The sequence below is a fragment of the Lissotriton vulgaris genome, chromosome 11, assembly GCF_964263255.1.
Source record: "Lissotriton vulgaris chromosome 11, aLisVul1.2, whole genome shotgun sequence".
NCBI lineage: Eukaryota > Metazoa > Chordata > Amphibia > Caudata > Salamandridae > Lissotriton > Lissotriton vulgaris.
Window position 1 is genome coordinate 1,080,258,321 of NC_141699.1, and position 14,669 is coordinate 1,080,272,989.

Here is a 14,669-nt window from a genome sequence, read left to right on the forward strand (position 1 = left end):
AGTGTGACACTGCTACAATACATTTTAGGTTTGGAAGTTGGGTCTGGGGCCCTCAGTCTTTATTTCTCATCATTCTCATTTCACTAATATATAGTGACAAGTTTACCAAACATAGAGTCAATTAGTACTGAAACAGTAACTCAGTGAATAGGTACGAATGCACTACTTTTTGTAATTCATAAACATTGGCAGTAGCAAGGCTAGAAAAGGTGTATGAGTCTCAAAATTCCAGGCAGACTACTGGCAATCAAACATCCAAAATGTAATGCAGTTATGTGGTCACCTTATAGGCCCGGCTAGAAACATCTTCATTTTACATGCTCACATTGTTAAGTTGCCTTCTTCCTTAAACACAGTGACATTTGACACACAGTTATTTGCATGCTTGTGCAGGATAATATTCTCTAAATTAAGCTTTGCTTACATTTCCACTTCGTAGGCACATTATCAAATAACTTGACCATTCTGTAGAAGGGCTAAGTTCACTACGTAAAATGTTATTTGTTTTGCCTGTTCGGCTGAAGAGCTAGCACAACAGCTGAAACAATTATTATATAAACAACATCACTGCCTTGCTTAGCCAGAGTAACATTTTGCGGGCATTGAGAGGCTGACCCATGCTGAAAGTGCAGCCCAACTAATTCCTGTTTTCTCCTGTGAGGGATGCTGCCTAGCTCTCCACCAAGATGAGCATGCTTGATGACACTAACACACAGGTAAGGGGAAGTTAGGTCACCCTACAGGGTTTTGGCAGATTCACGCACCCTAAACACACTAGGTTATGTAGCGCTAGGTAGGAGTACAATATATTACAGTACTTGTATGCAAGCATATATTCTCTGTAATCAGCAAAATGGTTGAACTGTTTATTTCTTGTTATACTAATAACATTATTCTGTTTCCTCCTATTGATTATTGCAGCGCACAAATTTTACTCATGAATCACAAAGCTTGAATAAATATTGAAACTGCATGTTGTGTATTTCTTGTGTATCTCTTTGGGTATGCATGAGTAACTAAATGAAAAGGTTTCTAGATTGTTACCACAATTTCTTTGGGGAGTCAAGGTTGTTTTGTTCTGAGGTTGCGCAATCCATTTGTTAGCTTGTCATGTTAGGGGTACAGATGGTGCACTGTGAGCTAGCAGGACTAAGATCAACATATCTGGATGGTGTGCGTGGAGTCAGTCTCACACAGTCCTGATTTTGATATTGTCCAACAAACACATATTTTTTTCTGAGACTGTATAAGCTGTATGACATGGCACCCCCAATGTTCTAGCTTGGTTTCTTATTTAATCTACCACCTGAGTAGTTTTCTTTTGCATACCCAAAGATCCCTTCTCACCTCTTAACCAGAGACATCCGTGGTGTTAGGGAAAAATCCTCCTCAGCTGAGTAGATAAATCCTATGTATTGGCTGTAGGTTGTTCAAGCCTGAACCTTTCAAAGGATCACCCCATAGAAGTACCCTCTCTGAATTCCACATGTTCATATGGTTAACGATGACGCGGCAACTCATATCCCAGTGAACTGCAGAAATGCATTAACACAGATGCTGTTACAACGTAGACTACCCCTTACGAGTGGGGACGTTACCTTCGCGGTAGAGGCCCATGAAGAATTCAAGACAGAGGTATTCTATTCATGGGTTAAATTACCAGATGCAGAAGCATGAACAAGATAGTTTCAAACATACACTGAGGCTGCAGTTGCTAACAACTACATAGCTTATGAAGCACTAGAAATACCACTAACTTACCAATAACACCAAAATGGATTTGAAGGTGCCCTACCACACACACACAACAATGTTAGACTAGGTCCCCTTAGCAATGAGTGAGTAACATGGCCAGTTTTAACCGGTTACACACCCTAATACAGATATAGAAAATCTGGCAGTTCCAGGCATACGTATGCTATATACAGATCTTGTTAAAACATATAGGGCCAGATGTAGCTAAATCCCAAATACAGTTTCTTAAATACCGAATTTTAACGAATTTTACCGATTTGGTAATAAGAAATCGGTATTTGGGATGTAGGTAAAAATTCGGTAATATTTACTGAATCAGTATAATTCGGTAAATAAATACTGAATCCCCAACACCGATCGGTAAATACCGATCCGGTAACATCCAAATCTGTATATTCCGAATCGGATGTTACCGAATCGGCAATTCAAAAAAAGAAAAATGAGGGAATCATCCAATCAGGTGCAACCACCCCTCCTTCCAACCAGGAAGTGGCCTCACCGATGCAGGAGCAATCAATCTGAAGCTGCTGGAGAGGCTGGGAGAACAGAGCAGAGCCCTTAAGCCACTGGTAAACTTTCTCATTGCAAATTGAAAAATGGCAAGCAAAGACACTGCAAGGGAATGAGCAGAGAGAAAGAGGAAGCTGAAATTCAGCACCATGGAGCTGCAGGTCCTTGTGGAGGAGGTAGTGAGGGAACACCACAAGTTGTTTAGAAAGCAGTCCCTGCAGGTGGCAGAATCTGCCAAAAGGAAGATTTGGCATGCAATACAAACAAAGGTCAATGCCATTGGAGTGACCCCACGGGACATTGACGACCTGAAGAAGAGGTGGTATGACCTCCGGAGTGTGACAAAGCGGAAAATGGCAGAGCTCCACAAACAAGCAAACCTGACAGGAGGAGGGAGGAACAGGGCACCTGCCCTGACTGAGCTTGAGGAGCTGGTGGAGTCCACCATTGAACCACACAGCGTCTGTGGGATTGGGGATGCAAACAGCTCAGCCAGAGCTGCCCCCAAAAAAGGTAAGAAGCATGCACAGCACTCACCCCACCCCTTCCCCTTCCCTTTCCCCTTCCCCAATGTGGTAGTGTGAAGCCCACTCCAGTACAGGTTTTAGTATACACCAGCAATGCATTATGGGAGATGTAGTCAGTGAAACACATACCATGTCAGACAACACACCAAACAACTAGGCATGCGACACAGATCAGTGATGAGCAAGCTGAGGCAATGGCTATAGTGTGTCAGAGTTGAGAATGTATTAGGATAAGCAGGGTTGTAGGACCACACAGTAAATGTATGATTTTCTGTCCACAGGCGAGATATCTCGCAGGCGTCCGAAGGACAAGGAAGCTAGTGCACCACGGAGGGAAGACACACAGGAGGCGAGAATCAGCGCAGGGCAAACCACACAAGCTACAGTGGCATCTCCGACACTGCCAGCCTCCCAAGACCTGCCAGGGTCACCACAGCTGCTGGCCTCCCCAGAGCGGTTGGCTTCACCACTACTCATGTCCTCACCTGAACTGGTAACATCACCGGCTGCAACAACACCTGCAGTGCAAAAAAGCAAGAGGCATGTCGTAGCCACACTCATGGAAATGGAGTCTTACGCAGGAGACACAGTGGGGGGTGACACACCAACCGTGGAAGTTTAGCACAGCAGTGCTATTCAGCAGTTCACCGCTGAGGGGGCACACACAGGTGCCAGACGCAGCAGGGTCAGGGACAACAGTGAAAACCAAAATGCCGAGGGTGCAGGTGTCTTCTGCGGACTGGAGACCCCTATGGTGAAGGTGCAGCGTATGCAGGGGAAGGCCATCCAGTCAGTCCAAAGGCAGGTGAAGTACCTAAATGAACATATGACAAACATTGACAAGGGCATCAGCTCAATGGCGGAGGGAAGTAGAGAAATGGCAGAGGGCATGAGAGAGAGATGGCTGCGGGCATGCGGGACATGTCCCAATCAGTGATGCAACTGTGCAGCAAGCTGGACGAGGAAACGGCAACAAGAGGCAGAGGTCAGAACAACACACAAGGGCAGTGAACTGGCCAGCCACTGCCAGTGCTCTGCTTTGCAGGTGCTGCGTTAACATGCAGGCGGGACTGGCACACAGCAGCAATGAAGTCTCCAGGGGCCTTGTGAGGGTGACAAGTGCTGTTGAGGTGCTGCTGACTAATCAGTTGGCAACTACTGTTGCTCTGGATGTGGGGGAGAGCGAGGAGACCACCAGTAGAAGCAGCAATGTGACGACCCCCCTGTCACTGACACCCGGAGGAGCAGCAGGCGCCATGGGGCTGGCACAGCCCACACAGCCAGCGAGGACAGCCAGTCAATGGCCTCCAGCACCGGTGGGCGTGCCCGCAAACACTGATTCTGCCCACACTCCCTGACCTGGAATGGGTGAAGTAACCCAGGACTTCCATAATGGATGGCAACAATAGGACTGGCACATTTGGGCCTTTGTGAACTGGCGTAGTGCATAAATATTAAAACTATGTCATGTACATACTACAACTGGCTGCGTCTCCTTACTTACTTAGATATAGTTGTGTGTGATCTCTGCCTGTCTCTGTCTCCCATCAGTTGCTGGCACCACTCCTGCTGTGTTGGGCTCAGGGTGTTCAAATTCATCACCATCATGCTCAATATCTGTTAATTCCACTGCTGTTCCTTTCTTAGTGGCAAGGTTGTGCAGCATTGCTCACTTTGCTATGATTTTACAGCAGATGAGGGGTGAGTACTGACGTGCGCCTCCGCTTTTGTGGAGGCAGCGGAACCTGCTTTTTAACAGCCAAAGGTGCGCTCCACAACATTATGTGTAGATTTTTGTGCCACGTTGTATCGTCTCTCACTCGGGGTTGATGGGTTCAGGTAGGGTGTCAGGATGAACGAGCGGACGGCATATGCACTATCGCCTATGAGAGAGTCATTAATCACATGCACAACAACATCTACATCTGCAGTATCTATCAGGGTGTGTCACAGTGTGTTACCTAGCAGGTATCCTTCTCCGAATTCCCCCGCTGCCAGGCGTGTGTAGATCCCACTGTTCTGGAAGATGTAGAAGCCGTGGGTGCTTTCTGGGAATTTGGCCACGATATCTGTGATTATGATGGCAGCATCACAGATGACCTGCACATTAATGGAGTGGGTGGACTTTCTGTTCCTGTAGATGTACTATGTTGCTGCAGGTGGGCAGATTGTGATGTGTGTGCCATCAATACAGCCGATGACATGTGGGAACTGTGCCAGTTGATAAAAGTCAGTCTTGGTCTTCAGCAGTTCCGCATGTGTGTCAGGGAAGTTGATATAAGGATGCATTCTCTGCATCATGGCCTCCAGGAACTTCCTGAAGAAATGGGACAGGCAGCTCTGGGACACCCCACCTATTGCAGCTATCACCCCCTGGTAACTCCCAGATGCAAGCAGGTGTAGGCTACAGAGCACCTGCACATGTGGTGGTATGGCGTGCGCCCTTGGTGTTGGGTGCTCCAGGAGTGGGTGCAGGTCCCTAATCAAGTCGTAGTGTGGGGGTGTAGCCTGTAACTTTGCAAGATCTCTGCCTCAGTAAGTTGGAAGAGTGTGATCCGCTGTCTGTAGACTTGCTCCTCCCGTCTCCAGATCCTCTCTCCTGCTGCCTGTAGCAGTAGCCGCCTTGCTATCACATAGAATGCCGCCATTCTGATCACACTGTTGCATTTTGGGGCCTTTTTTATGGCCTGCGCCTGGTTACCACCTGCTTTCAATCCATGGTAATTACCGACTCTTAAATACCGAATTTCATGTAATTCTGTATTTTAGAAGTTACCTACATCTCTATTCTCATTTTTACCGTTTCTTATTTACTGATTCAGTAAATAAGAATTCGGTAACTACTGAATCGGTAATTTCAGATTTGGTAATGATGAATCGGTATTTGCCGATTCATATTTACCGAATCCTTACTTTTGGCCTTCTACATCTCAATTGCCTAAATACCGGTCGGTAACTGCATATTTACTGAATTTCGGCCATTACCAACCAGTATTTAGCTACCTACATCTGGCCCATAGATGTTTACAACAATGACAATAAATCCTGCAAAGGCTGCTCAAGCTGTACATCCACAATTGGGTATGCATGGAATTAGTCCATAAAGCAAACAACAATATCTCAACTGGTATAGTTAAGGAGGACAGTTAGGCATGCAAGTACAAAACTTTACACAAAAGGACAAACCAGGAGACTCTTGGTTGATTTTTTAGAATGTGCATTCAGCATCATGTATTTGAGGGCAAAAAATAAACATAAATAAACATACAGTTATGACAGCACTGTAAGCTAAAATGTGTGAACAAGCCAAATTGAACTTGGTGCTTGAATCTGAAGGTGACTCAATAAGTGGCGACGCAAGTGAAAATTGGTGATCAGCGGAGGAGAATGGTGCAATGTGCTAATGTGAGTAATTGTATACAGTGAATAAGGTGGTTCCAGACATAAATGAACAATTGGAAGAAGAATTGATAATGATTTTGTGGAACCACAGAGGCTGCGCCTTTAGTTGCGCTGAAGGGTCGACGACGTTTCGATCCAGTTACTACGGATCATCATCAGGACATGGTTGTATAATTGTCTGAGTGCTGTATAAGAAAAAAGGGAGAGGGGTCGGGAGTTAGAGGGGATGAGGGATTGGGTGGATAGGCGGTTAAGTAGCCACAAGCAAAGAGTTAAAAAAGTACTGAGCGGGAAGCATCCCAGACCTGCCTAGTGAATCTGTGTGGCGAGGGGGTCGGATCAAGGGAGGAAGACTTACATTAGGTACAGAGCCGTGTGAATTACAGAAGTGGGGGGGGGCTGTCAAATGAAGTGATGAGGTGAACAGGTCAGGAAAGACTTGCATTTGGTACGGAGCCAGTGTGAATTACAGAATTAGCGTGGGCTATCAAAGGAAGTGATGTGGTGAACAGGTAAGGAAAGGTCTAGTGAGGCAGGTTCCAATTGTTATCTAGCCGGAGTGGGGGAAAAAAAGGAGAATAAGTGGGCTCTTAATTTCGGCAGTAGGGAAGAAAACTAAGGGGCGGCATGGCGAGTGGGAAGCCTAATTTTACCTTTAGGGGGCGGGGTCCTGACTTCAAGAGTGGCGTAGTGGGACGGGGTGAAATGGCATTAGGAAGGTCTGTTGTGTCCTATGGAGAGGGGGGGGGAAACGGAATCATGTGAGGCCATGCCAAGGAGGCAAAACTGGAGAGGAACGAGTGCATGGGGCAACCATTACTTTGGATTAAACGGTGGTATCAAAGCAGGCCGTGTCCGGGCGGAGCATCGGCAGCGGCAATAACTTTTGACGGAGTCCTTACTACGGGCGGAAAAGGGAGTGATTAATGACAGTAGGGTGTGGGGCCAACAAGTTAGAAGGCATAGCCCTGCAGTGGCTTACCTTAGTGAAGCAGGTTCAGCGAGGCAATGAATGCGGCACTGCCACGGTCGTGTGCGGTGTGCCGGTGTTGTAATCACGGGGAGACCGCCACGTTCGTGTGTGGTTCATCAGCCGGACCCGGTGAGAAGGATCTGGGATATCCCTTCCGGGTAGGAGGCGTCTCGGGGGAGGGGAGCCCTGATTGGATGGCGGAGCGTGACGTGGGGTGATTTGGGGAGGGTGTGCCTGGAACGGGAACCCTGAAGGGATTGGTGGGTTCAGGAGAGTGGGCATAATGAATACGCAGTGCTCAAGCAGTCGGCGTGAGCAGGAGTAAGTGGAGACTGTATATACAACAATCACAGATGTAACATTAATTATATATAATAAATATAAAAAAGGGTGCGCACGAAGGATGTAAACACAAAATTAATTTGAAGTTAAAGGAAGCCACAGCGACAACACTATGTACAATTGTGCAAGAGCGTCAACCGATTACATCAATGGATTTTCAGTGAGAACAAGTGTCAAAAGAAGCATACAGTATGATGTGCAAGGGTAACAATTATACTGTACAGGAGATACTTTTTGAGATATGTAATAAGTAGTAACCTGAAACAGGATAAGGCTGTATAACCATGGTCAGTGACAGGACAATGTCATGAGGAGCTAGTGGAGGGAACGCGGGAACCGGGGGGGGGGGGGGGGGAGGAAGGGGAAATGAAAGGGGGGGGGGTAAAAAGAAAGAAGGACTGGCTACCCAATTATATAGATGGAGTAAGCCATGGTCAAAGGAAGCATGAGCCTCTGTGGCAAGGAAGGAAGGGGAAATGAAAGGGGGGGAAGGTAGAAGGACTGGCTACCCAAATATACAGATGGATTAAGCCATGATCAAAGGAAGCATGAGTTTCTGTGGCATCTGGGAGGGGGATTTTGTTTGTTCCGGGGGCGCCACGGGGTAGAGGGTGCCGAGATAGTTCAAAAAGACCTCAGATGTTTCCCAGCAGTTCACAGGAGGATGGTGGTGTTCCATTCATCAATTGTGTTTAACCCGGAGTTTACTGAGTCACAGAAGGCAATCCATTTGCATTAAGCATGGGCGAATTTTGCGAATCTCGCGTTCGCGAATTTTGCGGATTTGCGAATTCGCAATCCGCAAAATCCGCGAATTCTTGCAAATTTGCGGATTTTTTTTTTGTGTTCGCAAGGATTTCTGCCAGTTCGCGAGGGTTTCGTACCAGTTCGCAATTGCGAGCTTACATTTCGGCGCGCAACGGTCGCGAATTATGTTGTTTCTACGTCTGGTTCATCATCACAGGTTCCCAGCACCCTCTGTTTCACCACTGCAACCCTCTGTTACATCAATGCCACCCTCTGGTTCATCATTACTGTAGATTATGGGGGGGGAAAAGCAAGCACACCAGCCCTGCTTCAACTGAGATGAATTAATTTGGGGTTAGTTTATTAATGTGTCACTGTTTTAAAATTCCAGTCTGGCACCTGCTTCCTTATCTGTAATTTTGCTTTCTGTTGCAGTGCATTTTTTTCCCCAGGACCTTTGTGGCCTACTTGTAGCTATTCTATGAGCCTGCTGTGAGGGTCAGAGCAGGGTCATACAATTGTTGCAACTAGCAACTGAATTCTGGAGGGGCCCCAGTCAGGAAGCACTACCGGGAATTGTTACTAATGATGAGTTTGAACTCTTGCCCCTGCCGAGTGCTTTCAGTTTTGAAAAACTCGTTTTTCTGCAATTTCGCGGGGTTCGCGGGGCGCGAACACGCGCGAGATCGGATTCGGAAGCCGCAAATTCGTGCGAATATGCAATTTGTTATTTTTGCGGCGTGTTAGTTGGCAAGGTTTTGTGCGTTTTTGCGAGCCGCTCGTAGCGCAAGGCGCGAAGTTACCCTCGCGGTCGTTCAAGGGCGCAGCCATCTTGTTTGCCTGACGTATTTCCGTTTCCGGGCGCGAAGTGTAATCTCGCAAAGTCCGCGGCTTGCCAGTACAGTTTCGCGCGTGTTCGCAAGGAAAATCTCGCGCGAACTTACCCGCGCGGTCGTGAACGGGCGCGGCCATCTTGTTTCTCATTCATTGCTATGGTTCTGGGCATGGTCTTTGTATCCTCTGTCAATCTCTGCCATCCTTTGCTTGTTTGAAGTTTTTTTTAATCTATTTTACTTATTATCTATCCCTCTATTTTTCTAGCCCTATATTTTTGTGTTTACTGCTACTTTTGGTTAATTTTAAACTACTTTTGTAAACTCTTTTCTTTTCTTCTCTTCCCTATTCTATTTTCTTTATTCCTTTCCGCCCAGACCATGGTGAAGGGAGCCGGGAAGCATCCCGAGAAGGGGAAGGGTCCCGCACCCCGTGTCCGGCTCCCGTGCGGGCGTTTGAGGGGGGAGGAGGTCGTACCCAGGGAGATCTTTAGCCCGGAGGAGGTGGGCCAACTCATTTTTTATGTTCAGCGCCGCCTCCCCAGGACCATCATGGGAGGCGGCAAGATCAGTGCCGGGTACGGGGCCCGGGAGCGCCGGAAGCGGTGGGAGAAGGTGTGCCAGGCCATTTACCACCACTCTCGGGTCTGGCGCACCTACAACCAGGCCACCCACCGCTGGACGGATGTCCTGACCCGTGAGCGAGATCTGCTCGACCTCCTTGGCCTTGAGATCCCCGGGCTTGGTGAGTAGTAGTAGCTATGTCTTTACTACTATGTTTTCTCCTGCTGTGTTATTATATTGCAAATTTTTGTTTTTTACCAAGAGCAATAATGCTGCTCATTACATTGTAGGTAAATTATATTTCAAAATCTTCTGTGCATTTCAGGTACACTGCTCTCCTTCTTCTCAGTAGTGTTGCTACTATGCTTATTTGTTTTAGATTTTGGGTTCATTTCATTGGCCTGTGAAATTATGTATGAGTGTAGTTGAAAGAACTGCGTAATGCTACACACTAAGGTTCAGATTTTTAATTACCGGCGCATCCCTGCAAAGTAGCAGGGATGCGCCAGTAATTGTGCGTCACGCCACCATCACCCATGGTGCGCCGTATTTACAATGCGGCGCACCATGGGCCCAAAACGTCACCAAAGCGTTACGCATCTGTGCCGTAAAGGCGGCGCATTGCTGGAGTTGCGTCGCAACGATGGTGCAGCTCCATCAATGCTCTGGGGTGCCCTATCTCCCCAATGCTGCGTCAAGCCGTACGTCTGCTTCAAGCAGGCGCAGGGTTTGAGTCACGCATCATTGTCCTCAAAGTGACTGATTGAAATCTTGTAGATTTCCCTCAGCCACTTTTAGGATGCGTTCCTGCGCAGGAACGCCCTCCCTTGCGCCGGAACGCCCCCTATTGGCGCAGGGCTTTACAACGTGATGCATCTCCCATATGCGTCACGTTGTTAATATACGCCGCACCATTGCGCCTCTTTTGTGCTGTCGCTGCGTCACAAAAGTCATGCAACAATGGAGCAAAAGAGCCGCAAGGGCCTTCTAAATCAGCCCCTACAGACTCAAGCCCAGTCCTTCCTTTGTACACATGGCGATAAGAAGAAATAGTGGTGGTGGATTAATAGTTTGAGTATTTTAATGACTGGTTAAAGTAGTAGGAAACTTTAGTGTTGTCGCTGATCTTCAATCACGATGGACTTTGGCTGTCACTTTGCGTGCTGCGGACTGCTGCCTGCCAATCCTAGGCAAACCTTTTTAGTACTTTGTTTAGTGAGTTACATAGGGTAGTTTCCAATTCGACGGTCCGCAAATCAAGCAATACTAAAGTAATGACGTAGTCGACCACATGAGATTGGTCAATAATATATCCCGTGGAGTCGTTCCCTATTTGCTATTTCGCAAAAATATTTTGTTACTTTGTTAGTTCTTTTGAAATGTTTGATTTGGTTGAGAAATATCATCCATGTTTTCTTTTTTTCTTTCTTTCATGTTGTACATCAGCTTACCCCAGGGGCAAGAGGAGGACACAGGAGGAGGAGGAGGAGGGTTCTGTTGACGATGCAGGCCAGGACCGGGCAGGCGAGGGCTCCTTTGCTGGCCCCAGTAAGTTTTAATTTTAATATAGAGTACTTATTTTTTCCTAGCGTTCCTCATTCGATTTTTTCTAAATCGTCTTTGATCTTCTTGTAGACAGGACCTAAATTCTTATCCTGCCTCGACTATGACTCCGTGTGGTATTACTAGATTATTCTTATTAGTCTGTCTGTGTAGCTAACTAAGATTGCACATTTGGCATTTCCATTGGACTCCCATTCTAGTCAGCAATAGCTCTATGCACCGAGTGCAGTCCTCTGGGATTGTCCATAATGTCTTTTCAAGTATTCTAAATGTTTATGCTTTGACCATTGCCAACAATAAAAAGGTGAATGACCACCACCAAGAAAGAATAAGATACTACTTTACTTTTGGTTTGGATAGGAGGACAATCCATTCTACTACTGTTGCAGGGACAAATCTGCACAAACAGAACTATGGACACTAAATAATGCATCGCTTAGCTTATCAATTATAATAGGTGCTGTAACTGTTAGACTTTCCACATACCTCAGTGATAACAGACTTTGTAGTTGAACCCCCAATTTCCTTACTGACTAGATAGTGTGGCAGAGTCATTTAGCTCCCAAAGTCACCGATGGCAGAGGCACGGACTCATGCTTGCAAAAATTCGGAAACCTTTAGCTCATCCACTCTAGTCTGGAGGACCAAAAACCACAGAGTCTATTCAAGTTTAAAAGCTTTATTAAAAGTAAACACATTTATTAAATTCAAGTTTGTCATAAAAGTGAACGTGTAACTGAAAATGGAAAAGTGCTTAGTGCTGACGATTAATTGGACACATTTCTTGTGGTCGAGCCGAGCTCTCACCTGGTTTGAACTTGATCCTGCTCATGTTCTTAGAAGTCAAGGTTCTGTCTGTTAGGAGAAAAAGTGGTGCGTGTTAAAAAGTAAAAAGCAAACATTCATCAGTTGTGCCAAAAAGTGCAGCAAGACAACAGCCTTTCCTGGAAAAAGGGACATTTTTACTCTAGAGTACACAGTCATAAATTATTAAATTGTACACTGTTTTTTTCACATTTCTTTCTTCCTCCTAGACCAAATATTATATAGTAGTGAGTGGTGTATTCTAACATTATTAAATGGAACATCTGGAGACGGGGCCAGCGCGGAGGTGGTGGTGGCATTGGACGAGGAGGACAACTCTGGGGAGGAGGCGGTGCAAGTGCCGGACAAGGACATGCCTGTGAGGGTTCACACGGTGGTGGCGGGCAGAGGTAAGCTATACATTCCTTAGTCATTGAGATTGAAGACTGCAGAGTGTGCTTTCTGCACGGGTGTATTATAAAAAAAGCAGGTAGTAGCCTCCTCTAAATGTACTTCGACTTAGCTGTGAAGTTTTTGGCGAGAAGAATCCTAATCAGATCTGAGGTGAACTTGATGGATGGGATGAACGAAAAGCGAAAGAAGGGTGTAAGTAAGTGTGGAAGCACGAGAAATGTAATGATGACTGACAAAGAAGAATGATATGTGTTTGCTTGGTCCCCGAGGTGGCTGGGAAGGTAAGAAAATGGTATGGTGCATGGCTGGGTGAATGATGAAGCAAGGATGGGTGGAAGGAGAACAGCCTGGGTGGGTGAGACAGAAACTGTATGTGTGCAATATACTTTGAATGGATGGATGCCTGGATCATTCATGGTACTATCTGACTCTTAGATAGCATATGTGTATCTAGAGAGAGTAGACGGTCACTGGATGAACTAAGTCTTACTTTGAAGAGCATGTAACACCGCACCCGCACGTCCGTTCCAGTGTAGGAAAGGCAAGGAAAAGAAGTTGTAACGTTGTCCAAATACTACCATGAATAGTAGCAGTAGTTTGTATTGCAACTGCAAGCACAGCATATATCCGGTTATTACGGTGGACACTCCCTACCTCTCTTAATACCTTTAGTTTAGTAGTAGTACGTCATTCATGTGTGGGGGTATCACTGTTCACTCAATAATAAGCAAAGCACCTAAAGTCATCCCATATGTCATCAAATACATCCCATGTGAAGTGATAGATAATCAGATAATTTAGCTTCTTCATTTTCCTTTTCTAATACTCATTTGCACTGTAGGGTGAAAGCTAAATAATTAAGCAGTAGCCCTTTTAACAGAGTATTCTCAGTGCCACCCGTAATAGAAAAGTAAGAGCTTCACCACCTGCATGTACTGGACCGGTACAGTAACGCAAGTCTGTCTCACTCACCATGGTGTGCGTCTGTTTTTCTCGGGTGCAAGTTCACTGCGCTGGCATTATGCCGGCTTGCATAAGATAACGTACCAATTTTCCTAAACAAGAGAGAAGAAGAAGAATAAGAGTGGTGTACTGTCATAGTCGACTGTAATGGAAGTCCATAGTGCTCGTAGAATTTGTTCCTGAAACTCCCACTAATGTTAGAGCAAGGATGAAGAAGTCGGAGGTTACATAGATACTGTCCTCAATAGTTATGTACTGTGCTTTCAATTTGCTACTTGTACTGTGACAACTTTCTGCTCAATCATTTTGTGTTAATCTTAAGGAGCATTGGTTACAGACTATGTCTTTCTTTTTTCATGTAGTTGCTCCTTCCAAATCCAAGACACCATCAAGGAGGAAGGAGCTGGCTCGAATGGCCCGGCAACGGAGGCTGGATGCCACTGTCGCTGAATATCGGCGGCTGGTGGCCCTGGAGGAGGAGGAGACGCAGTCTGGTACAACAACAACATCCACTGGGACAGCTGCATCCTCCTCCGTGCGGGCTGCCAGCCAGCGCAGTGCTCCAGCGGTACGGAGCCGGGCTACCAAAGCCAAACGCCACCGCCCAGCAGCAAAGAAAGCAGCTGCCCCTCACAGGATTTGCAAGGCACACCGGCGCCGCTTATCCCTCAGACTGTCCTACCTGGAGCAAGAGGTCCATAACTATAAGAACGTGGTGGAGGACCTCCGCTTCGAACTTGCCACCCTCCGCAAGGAGCATGATGCCCTGGCTGCTAATTCCAACAGCACCCTGCCATAGTGTCCCTTGCCCCTTTTTTAGAGACTTTTGGGGGGTGGGAATTGGGAGTTGGGATTTTTGGGGACTTTTGAAGGACAATCGTTGGGGTTAGGGAGGGTCTTGCGGGAGATTCTTTTGTTAGGGCTATAAAAATATACTTTTTGAAACTTTATCTGACCATACCTGTTTTTTACTGCTTTTGAGTCTGGTGGGTGGGGGTTTAACAGTAAGTTTGTTTTCCTGAATAGTCCTAGTACTTTAGTAGTACTACCGTCAATCCAATCTCTCGTCTCTCCTAATACTCCATTATACTACCTCCAACCAAACGCCTATCTTACCTGTAATTTCTGTTTGCAAGTAGGGCTAGGCCCAGGGCTGGCTCCACGGGAAACAGCGAATAAGGTTGGCAATCCTGGGCGGATAAAATTTCCTCATAGCGGTGGTACTAGTGGTGTGACACAGTGGCAGTTGCATGCCTATGAAGAAAAAGAAAA